This window comes from Anser brachyrhynchus (genome assembly GCF_964034855.1).
Source record: "Anser brachyrhynchus genome assembly, chromosome: 2".
Lineage (NCBI taxonomy): Eukaryota > Metazoa > Chordata > Aves > Anseriformes > Anatidae > Anser > Anser brachyrhynchus.
The window spans coordinates 77944695-77968762 of NC_137695.1; the positions used below are offsets into that span (position 1 = coordinate 77944695).

At 37.5% G+C, this 24068-nt stretch overlaps 1 protein-coding gene and 1 long non-coding RNA gene across 14 annotated transcripts in view; one reads left to right on the plus strand and one right to left on the minus strand.

Annotated features, from left to right (window-relative positions):
* Positions 1–24068, plus strand: part of LOC308190633 (uncharacterized protein) — a 288343-nt gene that overhangs the window by 175907 nt on the left and 88368 nt on the right. For 6 of the 13 annotated variants that reach the window (XR_013947386.1, XR_013947390.1, XR_013947391.1 and 3 more), the window contains 3 exons: positions 16897–17019; positions 21953–22061; positions 23861–23918. The exons of 1 other annotated variant lie outside the window; for it this stretch is intronic. The gene's annotated coding sequence lies outside the window, so the exon portion shown is untranslated. Of the gene's footprint in view, positions 1–16896; positions 17020–20882; positions 20948–20968; positions 21217–21707; positions 21822–21952; positions 22062–23860; positions 23932–24068 lie in introns of those variants that run through there. 6 more of the 13 variants (XR_013947387.1, XR_013947388.1, XR_013947389.1 and 3 more) reach the window with 4 other exon arrangements.
* LOC308190637 lies at positions 15521–20284 on the minus strand. Its single transcript, XR_013947421.1, has 4 exons — positions 20173–20284; positions 19780–19839; positions 19108–19199; positions 15521–16551 (listed from the first exon to the last, which is right to left on the minus strand). It is a non-coding gene; the product is annotated as an uncharacterized lncRNA (long non-coding RNA).

Genomic DNA, 24068 nt, shown 5'->3' on the forward strand with positions numbered 1-24068 from the left:
AGAAGTTTATAGGAAAGATTTTTAAGTTGCTGTTAGATCACCATCTAGATATAAATATGAGTTTTCCTGCAACATTAAGAAATTTAATAATCTTCAACTTAAGAGTTTTTTGGGGAGTTGGGGGCAGGGGGGTCATCTGTGAAATTTTTTTAGAAGTCAAAGATGCTGTTCAGATATTATCACATATCTTTATGTACTGTCATCTTACAACTGAGATCAGAATGCTTGAGCCTGAAATGAGAACAGTATCTGTGAAGTTTTTCATAAATATTTCATTAACATTTTTTTACTATAAAGAAGAAAATCAATTTTTGGTGTTAGAAGAAACATGCTGATAAATTAGCAAAAATGTTATAAACAACCCAATGCAGTTCTTGAAGAATTATTCAATTTGTTGTCTGCAGGGAAAGAACTTCTAAAATAAATTCAAACTGGAAGGAGAAAACAAACACATCCAAAATGCAGTTTAAGAAATCACAATTTCTGTCTGCCTATTTTTTTTGATGAAGTAAGCAAATTAATGTTTTAAAGTCTGTCACTGGAAAGCACTGCCAATACTCCTTTACTCTAATTTCTGTGTTCCTTCCGCCTTTGTTAAAAATACAGAAACTGTATGTGGTATATACCCTATGCAGAGAAATGATTATCTCCTAATTTCTATCCAGTACTCCACTGTTCATATATTAAACACAGCTGTCAATTCTGTTTCCTCCCACATCAAGTAAGAAACAACATGTAGCAGTTAATTGGCAGCAACAATTTTGAGAAAGACTGGGCTAAAGCAGGCAAGGAACCCCTCCACATGGCTCCAAAAGCTCTTCCAGGAGCACTCACCAGTTCTGTAACTGTGCTGTATGCAGCTTCTTTGCTGGATGAATACTTTGATGTCAGTGGCTTGGCCCAAGTTAACCCAAATTGTTCAGGATGGATGCCTCCCTGTTTCCTGCTACATCATTTTTTTTGAATCTCAACAATTTATTTTTATTTAATTTATTTTTGGTTGAAGTTTTGAATAATACCAGGTATGTTACTGCCCTTGTCAGCCACAAGGTAATTACTGCCTTCTCATGATATTTCCTTATGATGGGTACCTTATGGGATACATTTTCAGTTACCTCTTAATCTAGGTAAAACAAGCTTACCTGGGTTGTGATCTATCATACCTTAATCAGAATGTCACACAACCTCAAATCTGTATGTTTATCACATCTAGATAGACCACTTAACTCACTAAACTTTTTACCTCATCATTTCTGTCTTTTTTTTTTTTTTTTACTTTTGATCTATTTAAAATTATTTTCTAACTATTGTTGTCATTTCACCACTTGCTTTGGATGGATTATTTTACAACCTTGTGAAATTGTTTTATTTTTAGTATGACAGAACTTGATTTCCATTCCTTGTTCTATCCAAATGTGTATTTTTTTGTTTGTTTGTTTTTTGCAATTTTCTCAGCTTCAGGAAAAAAGAAATTCATATGAATGACTGTTCATACACATAATATATGTTACTGAATGGAACTGTCCTTTATTCACTGATGCTAAACGTGGTCAAATAATAGTCCTGAGTAACTCTAAGTGAACATCAGCTTTAAATCCAATGACAAATTATGCTTTCATGGTGACCTCAGAAAACATCTGGATAGCTTTTTTTTCTTTTTTTCAGTTTTTATTTTTCCAGTAAAGTATTACAGTTACTGTTGATAACACTCTCACTTACTTTTTTCCTTGTAGAAAGTAGAGTGTTTTTTCAAAACACTGCTTTTTCAAAACATTTATGTTCTGATGCTGTTTTGTTAATTTCAGTTGAATTCTTACATTAGAAAAATTAATTTATATGAATCTACCTCAGAACATATTTTCTTGGGATGTTGCCATAATTTCATAGAATCCAGAAAAGTAACTCAGAAGTAAGAGAGACAATCAGTTTTACTCGCTGACTCATATTTTGATTGTTTTGTGAACTGCTTTGTGAGATGGTGTAACAAAAACTCACAGTGAATTGTTACCATGTTCTTTGAAGGTAACTTTACAGAATGCTTTTGGAAATCCTTGGGATAAAGAGCAGTGCATCAACAACAGTGTTTATTTCTCTCTCTTTCTCTCTCTTTTTATTATTATTATTATTATTTTTAATTCAGATAATAATATTTTCTTTAGAAAACCAAAAGTGATCCCGCTTTTAATGAAATTTGAGATTCTCACCAGATGCAGCTACTGAAATCACTGGTTTCTTGCCAGTGGTAGAGGAGGGACCTGCAGTTTCTACTCCTAAGGGGTATCATTAGGGACCTTAAGAATTCAGGGAAGAGAGAAACAGCATGAGTGCCATGGGTTCCATTATGTGCTTTGACAGGATAATGTTTGTATCACATAATTCCTTTCTGATATCTTTCAGTCTGGGTTTAAAAAAAGGAAAATATCTGTTACTTAGAAGATAGACATAGAAATGGAGGCTTGGTTTTGAAGGGCCAACATTTACCTCATGCAGCCATTAGCTCTGAAATTGTAGGCTAATTACAGCAAAGTTACTATTCTTAGTCTACAAAGTAGAATCTTTCATGTCTATGTATTTGTGCAATAGGATGTATATGCTGGCAGTTGACAAAAATAACAGCAATTTCAGTTGCTGGTGTTGTCAGCAAGGCTTGTAAGCAGCCACTTAGAGCAGGATGCACACAGCACTGCTGAGGTCGGGTAGATACCAGAAGTATACTCAGGCAGCTGCCTGAGTTTAATCTGCCCATAGTGGTAATAGCCATCATTATGAACCTGCCAGAGGCTATTTAATAGTTAAGACCTTGGAGAGTCATCTAGTGTGAAATCTTCTGAAACAGGTCAGTGCTACTTAATATGATGTGCAACAGTTCAGAGGAAAGGCAGTCCCTTGTATTCAATCCAAAAACAAACTCTTTGCTCTTCTGGAAGCCAGAAACAGTTTTCTTTTTGCAAGACTTCAACGTAATAATAATAATAATAATAATAATAATAATAATAATAATAATAATAACAATATAATAATAATAATAATAATAATAAACATAGATTAATCAAGTTTTGTGTAACATCAGAATACAAGACATGACTGCACTGTAATTGTTCCTAGCTTGCTAGGATACAATACCTGAAAAAAACAGCATGCTAGAACTTTTTCCTTAACAACCAGTTTTCACAGGATTAAGACAGCTAAACAAACAATAGTGAATCAAATGTAATTCATTATCTCATGTAAATTTTGTTTTGATGTTTTATCTAACATTGTCTTTCTTCGGATTCATAAGATCTGTTTTGAGTTTATACTGCTGCAGTGGGGAACAAGATGCTGTGGATTTAATTGGGTGGTTTTATAAAGGTGGGGAAAGTACAGCAATTAAAAATAACAAATCCGTGACAGTAAGAAATCTGTGACAGTTAATAGTTAAAAATAAAAAATAAAATAAAATAAATGATTATTTTTACTTGAGGAAAATCGGTTACCTCTTTGAGTATCTGAGTTGTTTGACTTAGCATGCTGTTAATTTAAAAAACAAACAAACAAACAAACCCTTCAATTACCTTTTAATGCTGAAGGCCTATATAGCTTTGGACAACAGTGATAATGACAGGAAAGTCAAGAGTATACAAACATTTTCCATATTAATATGACAGTCAATTTCACAAAACTTTGCATACCAGTTTACCCTTTATCTGCAAGAAAGTTTAGGGATTGATCTGACACTTCATTTTCTGTATTTATCACCCACAAATTAAATTCCTGCAGAGAATTCAAAACTTCCCTCATGGGAAATGTTATTATCACAAAGATATAAACACAGTAAATATAAGTGGTTTTCTAATCTGCCTTATAAAGGCAAGCAGACAGGTAGTCATCTAAGAGAGAAATATTTTATCGTTTAATGTTCAGAGCTACATTCCATGTGTAATATCAGCAAACACTAACACAATTTCATAAACTACTAAGCTAAAAATAATGTCTATGTGCACTACTTAAAAATGTCCTATAAATTTTATTTTAATCATAGGTACAGCAGATTTTTTCCTAATCATTGTTAATAGTGATGAAACCAAATATAAATACAGCAATGATTCCTAAAAGAAACTGCATGTTATCAGCGAGACAGCTGTGCTTTTTATTAATCAGCTTCCCATCATCTCACCCCCAAAGCACCCTATATAAGCAAGTTAAATTACGATCAGGCTATCTGAAAACAGTCACTATAAATAATTCTTTTCAATTAATCTCTTTTTAAACTATAACATCACAACTAAAAACATTTTGATGAGTGTACAAGTATTTCTTATTTCTCAACCTTTGACACTTTAATAGGCTTACTTTGCTCTGAATTAATCACAACCCTTTTTCTTTCGGGATATCATGCAAAAACAGAGTTGGATATGCCTGTATGAAAGTTTCAGCCACATAAATGGTCACAATAAGAGCACTGGGGCAAGGACAGGAATATGAGTAATGGATATTTTGTCCTCTGAGCATAGGTTAACATCATCAGGATTAATTTGATGAAGGACATAAATTTATTTTAAGCTCTTCAAGATGTCTGGAGTTGCTTTAAAGACAATTACTTGTCTGTGGTTTTACGTGGGTTTCCACCATCAGCAATGTAAGGAGAGCTCACACAGGCACCTGAGGCAGCCCAGCCACAGCAGAATGCAACCTGGCATAAGCTGATTTATTTTGCTTCTCAGAATAATGACACATAATCATAGAAAAGTCACTTTCTTCAGTGCTGACTATGGAACTTCACTGCCATAAGGAAAAAATATAAGCATTATTCCCAATGCCTCTCTATTATTCTTTCCCTTATATCCTCATATCTTCCAGCTGCTTACTGTAAAGTACTTCTCCATTGGGAATTAAAACCAAAATATATGATCATCCTGAACAGTTTTGCTACTTATGCAGGCTATTTGTCTTTTGTTTTAATGAGCTTTTTATCTAATCACTTACATTTTTGAAGCTTTTATTAGTCTCTGGGACCTTCGTCTCAAAAAATCAGTTACACTTAACAAAGTTGGTTCCTGAAGCAATGTTGATCTAAGACTGTATATTGAAATTCATCTAGCCTCAGAGCTAAATCAAATAACTTTCTGTTTCTTTTGTACTAACAAACTTTTGCCACTGTCAAGCACGTAGGCTATCTGTGTAGATAAGGGCTCAGTAGCAACATCTGTTCTCTCATGTTTCTCTCATTCGGTTTTATTAGGATTTTCTCAGAGGTTGAATGTGGGGAAATGTCAGACCTAACTCTGACGGTTAAGGAAGAGAGCTGAGGGTTACATCTGGCTAGTTGTCTTTTAAACAGGGCTTCTTGAGGTTGTCAGCAATATTCTTCCAGCAGTTCACCCAGTCTTCTGAACTGAGCTTAACCCTCATGTGTCACTAGCATGTCTCACATGCAGGGTCCTTCCATTGTCAGGTTTTCTCAGTGGTTTCTTTTGGTCTCTTGGCCACTCCTTTTCATTGTGGGTACTAGTTGTTGGAAGTAATATGCTTGAAATCACATCACATCACAAAAGCAGGCAGAGCAGCCAACTGTGACTTGCTGTTATTGACTATTTCTTCTGAAATGCCCAGATAAAAAAAAGATGCCTTTTAACTTGCTGAACTTTTTAATGACCTCTTGACTTGCAGTTCCAAAGAGAAGTGAAAAATCTACAGAACTACAAAGTAGTCTGTGGCAATCAAAAAGGTTTATGAAACTCAAAGATCTATTTATCACTGTAAAATAATTTTGTGGGTATGTGGATTTGCATCACTTTTGCAGTTTATGTGATGCTATCTTGTGTTTATCATCCACTGCTTGCTGGGTTGTGCTCCAAGACTTTGTGACTCCCCAGTGCTTCTCCCTGTTTTCAGTATGTCTTTGTGTGGGATTGTAACAAGATTGTATCATCAGCTATGCTAAATCTATTTTAAGGAAGGGGTAAAGCTTTTCTTTACGAAACTAGTAATTATAAGGCTCCTTCCTTAGGGTTCTTTTATTATCCATGAAGTACTAATAGATCAGAAGGAAGTCAATTGAAGTACATGAAGAAACATGCTTCCTGGTGGTATCCTTGCAACCACTGAGGAAAGACAAAATTTACTCTTCCTCTTCTTCCTACTTTGACCCAAATTCCGCTTTGTTACATTCTCTTTCAGGCAGATGGACATGTATAACTCTCATCAAGTTGCTGTGCTACTGCTTTATGATATATTAACATAGAAGATAAAGGCAGAGAGGATTCTTTAGAGCTAATCATGATCTGCCAAATTGAGGGCAGAAAACAGAATGTGAGTCTGTTCCTCCTGCAAAAGTTTACTGGTGAGACTGCAGCATCTTGAAGAAGCTGGGAATAGATGCCATCAGGAATAGAGAAAAGTCATTCTCCTTCATCTCTGTAGCATTATTTTTCAGTTTTGGTTTCTGATTTATTTATTTATTTATTTTATGGGCATAGAAATTCAATTTGCCACTGCTATCTGTGAAAAGGTCTTGCAGAAAGGCAAACCAAGTACTTTTTCTTTATCCTTTGTCTGCTGAATGGTTTGAATCTCAGCATGTGTCAAAATACAGCCTTGCAAGGCTTGCAAACTCAGCAAGATTGAGATAGAACACATTATCCCTGACTTGCAAATCCTTACTATTATTGTTTTTTTTTCTATTTTTATTCCTGTTGTTACTGTTATTACTATTATTTCCCCCTTCCGATAGTTTCTTATTTCCCATACCTCCTACTGAGGAGGTGACGGATTATCTGCCTCTGAAGGTAACAACACAGCTATGCAAAACAGCTTAGCCCATGGAGGCTGCAAGGATTCTGTCAGGTACGTCCTATCGTACAGTTGTGATCCTCCATTCCCCAAATGTTGTTTTCACTAACTTCTCCCATTATGCATTTCAGAAATAATTAAACTTTTTAAATACATTTATGGAAGACCTGAGTTCAATCTCATTACTTGCTCAGAGGAGAAAATGCTGTTTTTGTAATCTTTGTGAGGAAAGGCAATTTTCACTTTGTCATTACTAAACAGTGATCAAGCTAAAAGATGAAGAAAATTTGCTAATAAATGTAGTAATTCATCTGAGTAACTACAGTTACTCGGTTTTATTTGTTTCTATTTTAACTTTTTTGTTATATAAATAAAAAGATGAAATGCTCTGAAAGACACCGTGCTTTTTTGTTTACTGTTATTAGCAGCAAATGTTGGATGGCAGAGAACACTTTGATTTTGTTTCCACAGTGACACATTTACAGACAGCTACTATCTGGAGCAAGTATGAAAATCTTTCAAGGAAGTGATTAGGTAACAGCCAGGAACACAGAAGTGTGTGGTAACCATACCATCCAAAAGTTTGTAAATGCATATAAAAGATGTCTATATTAGACAGGTCTGCAGAATACACTTTAATGCACCTTTTGCAATGATGCTAAGACATGCAGTAAAAGATCAAAATTCATAACTAAAATACTGTAGGAAAGAGAGAGGAAATACCTTGGATGTTACCAACATCTCGAATTCTTGCAATGACAGAACATTTGCCAAATAAAGCTCCTATTTGATCTCAAAAAGTGGAACATGTCCTGTGCCACAAAGGCTAAAAACTTACCATGAATCGTAGCTCGTAGGGGTTAGAAATTCAGTTCTAAGCTTGTTCATTATCATTGTATGTTTCTGTATATTATTGAAGGATCTATTTAATCACATGTTTATATTATCTTTATTTTTTACCTCAGTAATGCCTAGTCAACTTCCATTTGACTAGGCTAAACAAAGCAAGGTCTTTCCATGTCTCTTTGTGGAGTACCTAAATCATTCCCACAGTTAACCTTGGGAAACATCTCCCTCCACAATAACTTTAATGAATACCTGCTAGGTATTTTGCTGTCCTTACCAATAACACGTAATTTATTGCATCCTTGGATAACATCGATCTGCATCACAATGATGACTAGCTGGCCAATACCTCCATGCCTCTCTCACCAGGAAGGAAGATCCCTTTCCTTTTTTTTTTCTTTTTTTTTTCATCTTTTCATAGTTCTTTTGGAGCTAATATTACCTATTGTACAATTATTCAACAGAATAAGCTATTCTTGAGATCTTGAACTATATTCTGCTAGTGATTGACAAGATATGTGATTTGTATCATGAATATGTCACTAAAATTTATGTGACATTGATGAATACACCAAGAAATTAAAAAAAGAAAAAGAGAAAAAAAAGGAAAAAAAAGATTTTTTTCTTTACACAAACCATGAACTTAAACTTCTTATTGAATTATTTTAAAATAAATGATCAGCAATTCTTAGCACTAATAGAACATAGCTCTGGAAGGATATCACAAAGATAGGCAAGTATAATTAACCTGTATTTGATGGTAAAGAAAAAGAAGTCAGAGAGAAAAATAATGAGTCCAGCTTTATACAGGACATCAGTGCTGAAGCTGGGCACATAATAAAGACCCTGGAAAATTGTTCCTTCACGTAAAAATGTCCTCATGGATGGTATGACAGAACACTCAAAACTTGTAATGCAATATAATTGATACTCTGGTTTTAGAACTATTGCTGAATTAAGCAAGATACCATTTCTAGGTCTGCGCAGCCTTCCATGATGTGTGGGAAATCAATTGCTTTCTGCCTCAGTTTCCCAACTGAAAATAATGACAGGAATTGCTTCTGGTTATGGTTCCAGGGTAATTTAGAGGACACATTTGGGACTGGGTGTCTTACGTACTTTGCACTGTAGAAACACATCACATCTGGCTGGTCAACACAGTGCTCCATGGAAATGCCTGTAAACCTGGGTCAGACTGTCGTCCCGTTCTGTAGCCAGGGCTCTCTGGACAGCTTTCACCTCGTGTGCTATATAACTACAACCCTCGTTTTAGGTGTTCAGATTTTGTAAAAGTGGCCCTTTTGATTAAAAACATAACTTTTCTATAGAAAGCAGTCTTCCTGAAAATGAGTTTTGACAGAAAATACATAGGACTGCAGCTGTCAACTCAAAATCTTTTTAAGAATTATCCTTCTTTCCGTCTTAATGCCAAATTTAACTCCATCTCAATAAAGCACATCCTGAATGTAGCATGCCACACGTCAATTAATTAATTTTTCATAGGTTCATAGGCATTCCTACAATGTCCTGTCTTGAGAAGGGAAGGTACCAATTAACTCTTTCTTACCAGCTTCTGAATGGGAAACTAAGTAATTCTGTTGCAATTTTCATTATTTCCTATGTTATAACTAACATGTCAATAGCAGTATTCTGCAGAGGTATTTCAAGGATTTTTAACAAATGGGTGACATATGTTCAAGGTCAAATCTTGTCATTCTAATATTCCTTTTGAAAATATTGAATTAATTAATTATATCGAACTAAGAAATCAGCTTGACCATTGTTTAGCCAGAAGAATAAATTCATGTTTACTGATTTTACATGCTGTTTTCTAGAGGAATAAAAGACAGCTAACATTAAAGTAAAGGAAAAAAAAATATAGCTGACAGCCTGTTAGTCTTCAATCTATTTTTTTTTTCTCAAGTGAATCAGCATAAAATTACTTAAGGAGAAGTTTTGCTAAAACTCATGATGTAGTAAGACAGCATATTGAATACTCTGCACATTTCTATTTGTTAGGTCACTTACTGATGCAAAACAATTGACTTCATGTTGTCACTCAATCCTAGTGACTACTCAAGTAATGATGAATAATTTTGTTGTTACTATTCTCTGTGTGCCATACAAACACTGGAACGAAGTCATGGTTGAGGTTTCATTTCATTCCATTGCATTTATTCAGTTAAAATGAAGCTCTCATCTCATTTGTGAAATTTGAAGTAAACATTGATCATAAACAAAGTATTAAAGGGACCTTTAGGATAAAATTTTACTTTATGATTATTTCATGTAGTTTAGGCATTTGTGGGACTGATGCAAAATCTACTGCAACTAATGAACTGAATCCCATAGATATAAATGGTTTCTAGAACAGACCCTGAAAACAATTAAATTGCATCCCTTCTTAAATTCTCTAGATGTTAAATGATTTACAAGATCCATAATTTATAAATGACTACATTTTAACATTTCATACATATGTAGTTTAAGTCTACAAAGTTAAGATAAAATTCTGGTTACAGTGACATTCATGTCACCTCCCTGCCAATCCCCATGTTTTACACAAGATAGCTCTTATTTAAAAAGTCATAATAGAGGTCATATACATTAAGTAATGCTTTTTTATTTATTAGAAATAAATAGAAATACAGAATTTATTAGAAATACAGAAATAAAAGCTTGTGGGATTAAAGCAAACAGAAATTGAAGCTAGGATTTCATTTCTTAACACTAATTAACTGCTATTCATGTAACACTTCTGATAACGAGAAATAATTTTTACAGTTGTTATTTTAATATATATAATTAATTCCAGTGAATTCAGTCATAAAGCTGTGTAACTGTTACCTTTGCTTAAAGAAATACAATTTGTATTTACAGAATATATAGTGTTTGAAAGAACGTGAGTATTAAGTCTAAAAGCAACTATCATTTTGGTTTAGTTGGGAGGAGGATTCACATTTAGTCATAGGATCATAGAATGGTGTGGGTTGGAAGGGACCTTAAAGATCATCAAATTCCAATGCCATTGCCATGGGCAGGGACACATCCCACCAGACCAGGTTGCTCAAAAGCTCCATGCAGCCTGGCCCTGAACACGTCCAGGGATGTTCAGCATACAGGTAAACATGTCCAGCATACAGCTAAAATGTCCAGCATACAGCTAAACAAAAACGTCATACAATGAGTGAGCTATTGGCTGACAGGCAGGGCTCAAAGGGTTGTGCTGAATGGGGCCACATCAGGATGGTGGACGGTCACTACTGGGGTCCCCCAAGGCTCCATTTTAGGGCCAGTCCTCTTCAATGTTTTTATAAATGATTTGGATGTAGGACTAGAAGGTGTTCTGAGCAAATTTGCTGATGACACCAAACTTGGAGGAGTTGTTGACTCTGTTGAGGGTGGGAAAGATCTGGACAGATTGGAGAGCTGGGCAATCACCAACTGCATGAAGTTTAACAAAAGCAAGTGCCAGGTCCTGCACCTGGGACGGGGCAACCCTGGCTATACGTACAGACTGGGCGACGAGATGCTGGAGAGCAGCCCCACAGAGAGGGGTCTGGGGGTTGTGGTTGACAGCAAGCTGAATATGAGCCAGCAGTGTGCCCTGGCAGCCAGGAGGGCCAACCGTATCCTGGGATGCATCAGGCACGGCATTGCTAGTCGGTCGAGGGAAGTGATTGTCCTGCTCTACTCTTCGCTGGTGCGGCCTCACCTCGAGTACTGTGTGCAGTTCTGGGCACCACAATACAAAAAGGGCATAAACTGTTGGAGAGTGTCCATAGGAGGGCAACGAAGATGGTGAAGGGCCTAGAGGGGAAGACGTATGAGTGGCTGAGGTCACTTGGCCTGTTCAGCCTGGAGAAGAGGAGGCTGAGGGGGGACCTCATCACAGTCTACAGCTTTCTCGCGAGGGGGAGTGGAGGGGCAGGCACCGATCTATTCTCTCTCATCCCAGATGGGATGCCTTCCATCCAGAATGTTTTCAGGCCAGGGTGCTGAACCAGGGGGTCGTCCAGGTCCACCCCTAGGTCCCATGCCACCATCTGGTTGATTTCCATTTGTGGGTTTGACGCTGCCGTCTGGTTTACGGCCATAGTTGGGTCCCACACTGTGTTCTGGACTACGGGCATGGCTCTGCTCCATGCGGCTGTCTGCCTGACGCTCCTGCCTTCACCCCATGCCACCGTTGCGCCAATGGGAAGGCCCAGGTCCCCTGTTGATGTATGGTTGAGGGGGCGGCCTGTTCCCCGTGTCATTGCGGTGCCAGTAGTATCTCTTACAAGTGTCTGTGGGCTGCACACCAGAGGTCCCCTGAGCACATGTGTCTCTTGTGCTGCAGGCGCTATCCGTCTGCCCATGACACTTCTCCTCCCCATTAGGTGCCCTCCTTCTCAGTGCTTCCTTGGACTGCATCACTGTTCTCTCACACCGAGAAGGGCTGCCGCTCACCTTGCTGCTTCGGCTCTTCCTGCCACACAAGTTGGCTGTCAGAGTGCCTAGAAGCTCAGCAAATGGTGGGACAGCTGCAGGGGGACCTATTTTATTGGGCCCAGAGCACAGGCAGGGCAGTGGTGGCCACTGTGACCTCAGCAAGCCTCTGTGATGGAGTGGCCCACGCATGGCCAAAGGCAGCTGTGTTGGGAGCGGGCTGGAAGATGCCCTCACATGGAAGAAGGAGGGTTGGGGGGCTGAGGGCCCCTTTTCTGGGGCTTGCTCCCCTGGGCCATTTGGCTTGCCAGAGAGAAAGGCTGCCCCTTGGCCACAGGACTGCCCTCCACCTCCCATCCTGTGCCTTGAGTCTATTTTTAACACTGTTTTTTATGTAATTTCATTCTATACTTTATGGAAAAGAAGCAAGGTGCATCTTCGCCCCTAATTCCCATGTGCGCTTTGTGCTCTGTGTGAAGAATTTCTTCCTGACATCACATCTAATCTAAATCTCCCATCCATTTGTTCAAAGCCATTATTCCTTTTTCCATCGCTACACTCCCTGATAGAGTCCCTCTCCAGCTTTCTTTTAGGCCACTTTTATGGATTAGGTTAGGTGGCAAAACTGCAGGACCTTGCAAATTGCAGCCTTATCTACCTTGTTCCATGTGTTCCACATGACCTTTTCCAGCTCAGGCTCTAGCCTCTGATCAGTGTAACATAGAATCATAGAAACATTAAGGTTGGAAAAGACCTCCAAGATCATCTGGTTCAACCATCGCCCTGTCACCTATGTCACCCACCAAACCATGTCCCTAAGCACCAGGCACAACCTTTCCTTGAACACCCTCAGGGATGGTGACTCCACCACTTCCCTGGGCAAACCCTTCCAATGCCTGACCACTCCTTCTGAGAAGAAATGTCTCCTACTTGTTTTAATTGTTGAAGAGCAGTGCTTACACTGAGTCAAGGACTTTTCAGCTTCTCACACTGCCCTGCCAGCAAGTAGGCTACGGGTGCATGAGGAGCTGGGAGGGGACAGAAACAGCGCAGGTAACCCCAACTGACCAAAGGGATATTCTATACCATGTGTTGTGGTGTGTCCTGGTTTCGGCAAGGATAAAGTTGAATATCAGAAAAATAAAAACTGAGTAATTACGATAAAACAAAACAGTGATAGATGGATAGCACACATAGCTGATGGAGGTAGGGATAAAAAGTGAATGTAAAACAAATAGTGAGAAGCATAATTGCAAAAATGATAACACAATAAAATATTGGAATTGTTACCCGTTACCAATTGGAACAGTCACCACTGTGGCAGGCTCCAGCGTAGCCTTGTCATGATCATCTTGGGCACTTTTATTCAGGAAAGTGCTTTACTTTTTTAATTCAGTATTGCGTTAGTTCCCCCATAATGATTTGGCCAGATACCACTCAGCTCTAGAGCAGCACATGCTGCTGCTGACCAAGAACCAGGAACTGCTTGGAACATGATCTCTCACTTTTTACACCCATTCAGCTTTGGGTGTAAAATAACCTCACAGGTGCCATGAGAAGAGACAGGTCAAGGATCCATTCACTTCCTTGCCTATGTATAGTCAAACTGAGACAAGCAGCCCTTCAGAGCTTGCTCTTTCCCTCTTCATCTCTTTCTGTTCTGCCAACCACGAGACAGCAACACTACTGAGGTTTTTCCAAAGCCTTTTGTTTTGACGTGGAAGTGAAACTCCTACATCAAATGAACTTCACCTATAGTTACCATGAGGATTTGTTACAGGTTGTTTTGTTGTTGTTGTTGTTTTTATTTGTTTGTTTGATGAGCCGGTCTTCTCAAAGACTCTGTGTCATATGGACTCTAAATGTGTAATACAGACATTTGTGCAACCAAACCCTCAGTTCTAGCCTCAGTGATGGGAGTTTTGTAAGAGCAGGATCATAGAATCATAGAATGATAGAAAAATTAAGGTTGGAAAAGACCTTCAAGACCATCTGGTCCAACCATCACCCTACTACCAATGTCACCCACTAAACCATGTCCCTACACACCAGGTCCAACCTTTCCTTGGCTACTAAGATGGTGAAGGGCCTAGAGGGGAAGACGTACGAGGAGCGGCTGAGGTCACTTGGCCTGTTCAGCCTGGAGAAGAGGAGGCTGAGGGGGGACCTCATCACAGTCTACAGCTTTCTCGCAAGGGGGAGTGGAGGGGCAGGCGCCGATCTATTCTCTTTAGTGACCAGTGATAGGACCCAAGGGAATGGTGTCAAACTGTGGCAGGGGAGGTTCAGGCTGAACATCAGGAAGAGGTTCTTCACCAAGAGGGTTGTCACACACTGGAACAGGCTCCCCAGGGAAGTAGTCACTGCACCAAGCTTGTCGGAGTTTAAGAAGCTTTTAGACCGTGCACCTAGTCACATGGTTTGAATTTTTGGGCAGACCTGTGTGGTGCCAGGAGTTGGACTCGATGATCCTTGTGGGTCCCTTCCAACTCGGGATATTCTATGATTCTATGATTCTATGGGGCATCCACAGCTTCTCTGGGCAGCCTGTTCCATCTGGTGCCTCACCCCTCTCTGTGTGAAGAATTTCTTCCTAATGTCTAATCTAAATCTTCTCGCTTTTCATTTAAAACCATTACTCCTTATCCTATCCCTACAGTCCCTGACAAAGAGTCCCTTTTGAGCCATTTACCTCAAGAGTGTGACCATCCAGCCAATTCCTTACCCATTGAGTGATCTATCCATCAGATCCATGTCTTTCCAATTTAGAGACAAAGATATCATGGACAATGCTTTGGACAAGTCCAGGTAGATGTCAGTTGCCCTTCCCCATCCACCAATGCTGTAAACCCATGGTAGAAGGCCATTAGATTTGCCAGGCACAGTCTGCCCTTAGTGAAGCCATATTGGCTGTCACCAATCACCTCTTTGTTTTCCGTGTGCCTTAGTATAGTTTCCAGGATGATCTGCTCCATGATCTTGCCAGGCACAGAGGTGAGACTGAATGGCCTGTAGTTCCCCAGGTCTTCCTTTTCTCCCTTTTTTAAACATGGTCATTATGTTTCCCCTCTTCCGGTAGGTGGAACTTCACCAGGCTGCCATGACTTCTCAAATATTAGATAGTAGCATAGCAACTTCATCCACCAGTTCCCTCAGGACCCATGGATGTATTTCATCAGGTCCCTTGGACTTGTGCACCTCCAAGTTCCTTAGATGGTCTCAAACATTCTTCTCTATTCCCTTGTGTGATTCTGACCATAAGAGAGTAGCAGGAGGCATTATCACCTTCTAATCCTTTCTTCTTCTGGTAAACTTGCATATGGCTTTAACTGCCCTCTGACATAACACATATACAATAATTTATGTTAGCAAGTTTATTTTGTTTTCTCTTCAACCTTGGAAAGAGATCTTTAATGTTATGGAAAAACAAACAAACAAACAAACAAACAAAAAAAAGCACACAAGGAAAATATTATGGCCTGGAATCTGAGTGTAATATTTCACAAATTAAGCCTCATTAGTCATGAATAGGTTTTGAGGATTTTAGTGGAAATTACATTGTTGTATATTTTATCATACAATTTAACAAACTGAGATTACATTTGTACAAGAGAAAGGTATTTTAAAAAAACTTTTAAAATCTACTCTCTTTACTTTATAGGGTTACTTAAAAAATCAAAATGTGATATTATTGAAAGGCAATGTCTTTCTTTTGGTCTTGTTTTGGATATTTACCTTAGTAGAACACATGGTAGAAAAGAAAAGGTTATTGTTCATTTACAATTTTTCCTTGTAAATTAAAAGAATAAAAGAGCCTATATTTTATTCTTGATAGTGACATCATTCAGAGCAAAAACTAAGTGGAGTTAATAATAGCAGCAAGTGATTTCAACAAGTAAATCATGACTCAGAAATACAAAATATCATGAGATCAAAGTCTCAGAAGGACCTAGGAACCTCATGGTTCATTTAGCTAGAAGAAAATTGATTTTCAGTGTCTCATAGGACTGCAACTCATAAACATAGTTTGAAAGCTGATATGGTTTCACAATCTGTGGAATTTTAACATCCTAACGGCCATTAAAATCTCTGTCCTGCTGACTATGTCTCAATAAGGAATAATGATGGACTTTGTGAAAAGCATGGGTTAAACGGATGGAGTATCAATACATTAGGGTCACATATGAGTCTTTGTGTTTTGGCCTTTATTATACAGTTTTAGTAATTGTGAAAAGTTTACTACCTTCCATATAAAGAAAGGGTGAATTAAGTACTTAGGGAGCCTGAATGCTGCCACACTACTAAGACTAAGGAAAAGTTTCCAAAGAGAAAGCTCTGCTCAGGTGGGAGCATGATCTGTGAGGATTACAGATCTCTAGATAGTATCTTGATGAAGAATAGTGTCAGTCCTAGCCATCAAATCCATATGAAGAATGTGTATAGAGATGGGAAAGACAGTAATGGGAATGATATATATATATATTTGCTGGCATCTCCGGATACCTGTATGGATATAAAGAAGTAAAGAAAAGAAGAGTCAGAAAAGACTTAAAGTTTCCTAGCAGTAATTATAACAGACAGCTGTCTAAAATAAGCAGCCAAACAGTGAGCATTTATATGTGAAATAAGTGGCCCAGAGCGCTTCCTTGAGGAGATGCTGACACTCCTGCATTCTTCACAGATTGTGGAGAATGTGAAGTATCTCACTTCTACACCTTTGGTCCAATATACTTCAGCAGTAGGGACTGAACAGTGACTTCAAGGTATATCTTGTTGCATTTGAAATAGAGCTATTGTGATACACCAGCCTTCTGGACAGTGACCTGTTTCTTTGTTTTTCTATTTCAGCTATCACTACTTTTGCATAAAAAAAGTATCTTGAAAGTATGTCACTGTGAGCCATATTCCAAATGCTGGAAGAATGGTGATGGCACTAGTGAAATCCAGAACTGAAGCTGCAGTGCTCTCAAGGTAACAGCTTCATAGAAATTAGGGGGATAAAATAAAAGCTGGTTTGGAATTGGAGATGTGACCGGGTACTGTGCAGAGACAAGATTGACCCTGAATCAGCAGGGGATTTCAGTTTTCATTGAGGCAGCCTGTGGACATTTTTCCTGAAGGATTAGTTCATTCACTTGCATTGATAATATATGCACCTGAAAATAACTCAGGTGAGTCTTGAGGTAGATGTGGAAGGGCAATCCCAGGTTCACTGGGCTCCTACCATAGCCAAGAAAATTGGAATGGAGGAAAGAAGGGAAGAAGAAAAAAAGGGAAGAAAGAGGAGATTATGAACAAAACCATTATGGATTACAAGTGATATGCTCCCTCATACCTCCAGAAACACCTTATGAGGAAAAGCAAACATTTCAAACAAACATCATAGCAGAGCTTTTCTCTGAGACTTTTTGATTTTCCTCATTTTTCTAATATCATTTTGCTAATGTTTTCAACATTAAGAAGCAAACATCCAATATGATCATGTTTTAAATCAATATTTAAAACTTTTTTTTTTCATTCAGAGCCATTTGTTTCAATAAAATTTCAGAATTTTGAGACATTTCATTCTCTAGTCAGCTCTTTAAAAGAATATGAAATGGTTAAAGGACAACATCAGCTCTGCCTCCTTTAAAGTACTAAAATGCAATCCATTCATAAATAATTTAGTTATATAGTACAGTATCTATAAGAAGGTTTTTCTAACTCTTCTCCCCAGTATATACAGGCAAAAAAAAAAGTTAGAGAAATTGTTACAGAAAATCTTCCTTTTAATTCTGGTATAGAAATCACCAGATATAAATGAAAGAAGGTCTCTAGGCTCAGTCAATAGACCAGAATTTAAACTGAGATTATTGATACCTCAGCTGTCGGGTGAATTTTAGGTATTTTTTGTTAGTTTTATTTTAAAGCAAAAGTTCTGTTTTATCATATTCCATATAGGAAAATAGGTAAAAAGATTTTATTAAACAGCTATATTCCTCCTAAAAGGAACAGTATATTTGTGAATGCTGTAACAGGTATTTCTACTAAATCTTTGTGTTGACTTATTATACATGGACTTGAGTGTAGCAGAGAAAATAAACTTCCTGTAATGTCATTACTTGTTATGATTTATACTAACATTACCTCCCTCAATGGAATACAGTTTTGAAACTTCATTGAACAACTAATTAGTGTTGCAAATGGCACAACCAAGCCTGAGTAATGAGAAGAATAATTATTAAGGAAAACTTTTATTTAGTTTACTAAAATATAACCTCCTATTTATAAACTCAGGAACAAAAGCAGCTTGTCAGCTTCCCAATCCCAAAATCAAAAACAGCAGAAGGTTTTATAGCATCATACAATAACTGATCTGCACAGAGAATTGACTGCTTTTTATACCAGTACACAAATACCTACGTAAGCAAGGAATAATAATTAAGAGAAAACTCTCTCACTCATATTGGGTCTCTTTCATATTGCACGTATTACTGCTGCAATTTTCTGATTTTTTTTTTGTTCTTGGAGGCACAGATTACTGTTTCTTCTGTACATAACAGAACTTGACAGTAATGGGAAATACGTGTAAATTCTCCTGAGCTCTACCTGCAAAAGTAAAGTGGCTCTCTTCTTGCTGGCTTCAGCTGGAATTGGACAGATGAGCTAATGTTGGCAAGATGTAGCAAGACAAAGATATCCCTTTAATTAAGAATAAAATATATAGAAATATGTTGCTCACTACTCAAAGACAAAGAGAGTAGCTCAGCTGCTACCCAGTGTGCAAAGAGTGCAGTGAGATGTACCATGAGAAAGAAGCACCAACCCAGAAATTAGAGTTAGAAGATATGTACAGAAATGGTGAACCCGTTGTTATGTACTTGGCTGCATGTCTCACTAGCCCCCAATCTTTCATGCTGCCACATCACTGAACCTCTCCCCGTGGGAAGGAGTGGTCATGTCCTTCAGCTTGGCCTTTCTGTCAGGGCTGTGCAAGCACTGCTGTTGATTTGAATGTGTGCAATAGGTCTGGTGCTTCCCAGCTTTGCTGTTTGTCACCAGATCAGCTGCTGTGCCTACCTGGTAAATCAGACTACAGCTGGCATCTGGCTGCGTTTAAGAAGAAGAAGAAGGAACAGGCCAATGAACTGTTTGGTTGATGTACAAACTGCCTGTTTAGGATAGGAAACACACAAAAAAAGTAAGAATTACAAATGGAAATACAATGTTGCTCTTTTTTCTTAGCCATGTAAACATACCGAATATGAAATAAAATACAGTATTTTCATTGTGTTCATCTGAAGAAGAGAAGTTGCAATACAGAGGCTCATCTGAAAGAAATCTGTACTCATCAGTGGATGAAATAGACTGCACTTTGCTAAAATGGATTTTAAAAGTACTTTCAATTAACATCCCTTTCACAAGTCCATCAATTAATTTTGTAACTCTGGAGTAACATTTTCAAATGTTTTACGATTATCTTCTTCCCTGATAAGGTATATAGAGGAAGCAGTAAAATTTTCTGAAATACGATGCTTCAAATAATCTGAAGCACCTGTCTGAGCTGAGAAGAGCTCAACCTGAATGTTCTCATTTGAAAGAAGTTAGTAACTTTACTTTAGTGACACTGGAGGTGCAAACAGTAGTAGAAGATGAAAGTACTTCATCTGATTATTTTTTTTTTTAAAGCTGATGACATCCTTCTGAATACTGTGCTTCATTCTCCCTGTTTAAAAATGAAAAAATACATACCTTCATCAAAACTTTGTTGTGAGATCAAGTGTCTGGTGAGCTACATGTAAATGCAGAACACTGCAAATGATACATACCATTATTATTGTAAACATATGCCTAGATTTCTTTACAAAGCATGAAATGTATTACACAGAAAATGAGTTATAATTTATTGTATATTTGACTTTAGCAATGTGAACATATTTTCTGAAATTGCACTTAAGAACCAATATTCTCCATTTATTCAACTGGATGCTAATTTACTTGACTAATGACTCTTCAAAAGTTGGCAGATATTTTTTTTTTTTAGCCATGCTTTAAGTTAGGTCTGACATTCAGTCATGAAATACCAAAAACAAACAAACAAACAAAAAACCTGAATGATTTCAGATCACATAAACAGTTACTTACCAGATAGCAAGTGAAACTTTTTCAATAAGCCAAGCTGTCCACATATACATTTATCCATAAAATTCAAAACTGTCTTAACAGATAAACCTTTCTCCATACCCATATTCATCCTGTGTTCTCAGCAAGTCTGGAAACAGACAGAGGCTTGATCTTTAAATTCCAACTCTTTGAATAGACCTGAGAGTAGTACTTGTCATAAGATAACATAAGAAGAAATATATGATAACCATCAGAGCAATGACAATGTGAGAAAAAGATGATGTGTGCTTTTCTGTAGGTAAAAGTCAAAAGAAATAGTTTAATTCCAAAGCAGACAAAATCCACCATTTTAACATTATCTTGACCACAATAAAATAAGGTTATATTCAGAAACTTATAAAAACTAAAGTAATTTTTATAATAGCAACTAACCCCATGCCACTAAATCTGTTCATATAGAGGATCTATTTGGAGATACTTCAAGCCTCCCTTGAAGCATCTATCTTAATGGATAAATTCCCTAATGTTTAAAAACAATCTTCACATTCCTTTTTGAGTATCTACTATATCTTATATTTCTTTGTGACCTTACTTAGCATGCACATCATTCTCAGCATCTGCATACATTTTTTATCGTTGCGTCATACTGCTTTTCTTTTTCATACCTCTATTGCATCGTTCTCTTATTTATTCGTTGTATTACATCAGTGGCCTTAATGCTTTTTATCTGCTGAGGATGTCTCACCTGCCCCTCACCCCAGAGAACGACTGTTTAGGCTGCTTGGTGCCCATGGCAGTGAGTACCTCCACACTTGGTGTCCCCAGTTACACACCCTTTAGATCTCATATTTAAAGTAACACTGTTTTCCTCTGTTGAAGGCCAAGTGTCCTTGGGATAGTCTTCTTCAGTTCTGGCGGTTTCAGTTAATGTTTGGGACTCAGAAGTATAAGGGAATAAAAATTAGATTTTGGAAGGAGACACATTTTGAGAAACTCTACACCCCAGTTTGGACTAGCTCCTCCATGTCTGCCATTTATACTCTGTCTTTTCCCTGGCTTCTTGTGGTAAGGTTTTATCTGAAAAAAAAAAACCAGGTTGATATGCTTGTGCATTAGTAGGAAAGACAAATACCTCATGTTGGAAAAACTCTGAAGCAGTTTCTGTTCAATTTTGATTGTTGGGGAATGAAAATCAACTAGAATGTGTATACATAATGTGATCAATGAAGTGAAAACAGCGGACACCATGAAATGTTTAGTGTATTTCTTTGATTTGCGATATTACAGTTTGCCTATGCAGACAAGTTAGTGAAAATTAATGAATATAAATTAGAGCATAAATTTACAGGGTTCTCAATACTTGGCGCTGCCTGGCTGGAAAATTCTGCTGCCTACTACAAGCATCTTTTTTGTGAAGCCACTTATGCCACTTGCAAAGTAAGGCATAATACCCCATGGGTAGGAAGCACTGAGTGTTTACAGGTGAAGTTAACAAGAAGTGATGACTGTGCTATAAATTTACACCCTAGATTGCTGTAAATGGTCTTCTCTGTGTAGGAAAATCCTTAGAGAGACAGTACAATTGTCCATTATCATCTATAGTTGCAAAATGTGTTAAAAGCTGTCATTCAAGAATTATATATGCCAAGTTTAAATTAATTAGATACAAGGCAAAGAAAATGACTGCTTTGAAAAGAGAATATGATGAGTGACCTTTCTAAGTGGAAACAAAATTGTTTAATTGAATGTTTCAGTAAAGTGTCTTTTTTTTTTCTTTTTTCTTTTTCCTGTCAAATCACAGGAGTTATAGAGCAGCTTCAGAAGACTATAGTGTGTGTGGATGGAATGTCATTTCCTGATCTTTACAAAATCTAATTTTGTTCCTGTCTGTCAGAAAACACCAGAGACAGGTGGGGTGTGTGTGTGACTTATTTATTTATTAGTGTGTTGTTGGTTTTTTTAATAGTTTTGATGAGTTATGTATTTTTACATTTGGTTTAGATGGATAAGAAGTATTTCAAAGAGAAAGAGTGTCTGAATAGTTTTAAGTATAGGTAGAGGAATTGTTTAAGATAAAAGAAAATAGCTAATTGCTAGGGGAATCTAAGGCTTTTTTTCATGGATTTTTCTTTTGACAATGCTTTACTCTGTCAGACGGACAAATCTTTGCCCATTGCTGGTGGATAAAAGAGACAGAGACAAAATTGTTCGAGTAGTTCTGTCTGCTCCGAGTTGTATACATTAGCGATAGTCATAAAAGATATTTTTATCCCCTTTTCTATCCCAATTTGAGTCACAAATCTGTGCTTCTTTACACAACAGACTTTTGAATATATTCTGAAAATGTCTCTGGGTAGACAGATGAACCTAACTAAAGCTTCATCAACTTCCTTGAGCACTTCTCCATGGTCAGTAGGAGATTGGAGCCTGAGGCAGAGTACTTGTACATGGGAGAAATTCCTGTAATATTGTATCTGATTTATTACCAATTCTGTTGGGGAGTGTGTGGCATGTGGAGAAGAAAAGGACAAATAATGAACTTCTGGTTTACATGTTGTTTTGTGTTTTCAATGTGATTCAGTAGGAATTATTCTAAACTGCAGGCTTTTAACTTTACAACAAGCTTTGATTTAGAAAAACCTGCTTTTAGACACAGAAAATATTTATCAGCTTGTTCTGAGTTTAAGTTTCAACAATACATAAGAATTTCATAATGAAATTAAAGAAGAGAATGGTCATGCATAGTACATACTTCTTTTGCCTTTATTTTATCCTAAATATTTTCTCATTTTAAGTAATCAGTGACTGTCTTTCCCTGGATATCTCAATATTACTTTCATATGACTTTAGTCAGCTGATGCTGACAGAACAACCCATTTTTTTCTCCTTTTGTAGTAGGAACTGCTTCTTAACTCTTGGTTCTACTTTTTTCACTATATGCAGTTCTGTGCTGTCAGCAGGTTTAAGGTTTTCCAAGCTGAATTGTCTGTTCAGGTGATTTATGAAGATTATAAATAAAGGCCTAAATACATAAAGAAATTCCATCTATGACACAATTCCTCATAATAAGATTATAGTTCTTTTAGCCACCTGCATAAACTGTTATGCCTGCTCTGATGCTAAACTATGTGTTTTTGAAGCTTATCTGGAACATACTTTTCTGCACAAGGGAGAAACTGATCACTGAAATAACATTTTATATTATAACGTCTTCCATCTGTGCAGAATATGCTTCTGTATATCACCTGCTCACTCACCCCCATTGAAGTGTGCTAGTCTTCAGAGGCTCCTAGAAATGAAATCTAACCTTTTTTTCACCCACTTTGTGCTGCAAAGGCTGGATGGCAGACAGCATATAAATAGCATTTAAAGAAATAACTTAAGCTGTTGAACATTACCGAATTAGAGAGTGAATAAAGCATGTGGTCAGATCTTTATCTTGTATTGACAGGTAGAATGCCAGTCAGAGATGTTCAGGGAAAACATTATTTCTTAATGTTAACTTGCTCACAAGTAAATTTTTATCTCCATGCAAGTGGTTTTGCAACTCCTTGCTCTTAGAGAGGTTTTTGCTGCTAAAATGATCATTCTTGCTGTTTTCAAATCTCCCTCTCCTTAAAAAATGGTGGGCAGAGAGCAAGATGCAGACTCTTCTGACTGCAGCACCACACTTCTAAGCAGACCTTTTCCTTCTGTTCATCTTCTGTAGCATGATGCAACGGATTGGGAAAGCCAGGTGCCAAGAAGGCAGCTCTGGAGGTCCAGAGGTGAGGATATTCTGTAAGTCATTGGCACAATTAATGTGATTTGCAACCTGCTTGGTTTTGGGTCTGCCATCGCTTAAATATAGGGATCTAAGGAGCATGACTCAAGATTGAGCCATGGACTTGGTGAGCAGTGCTTACTGGGACAAGAGG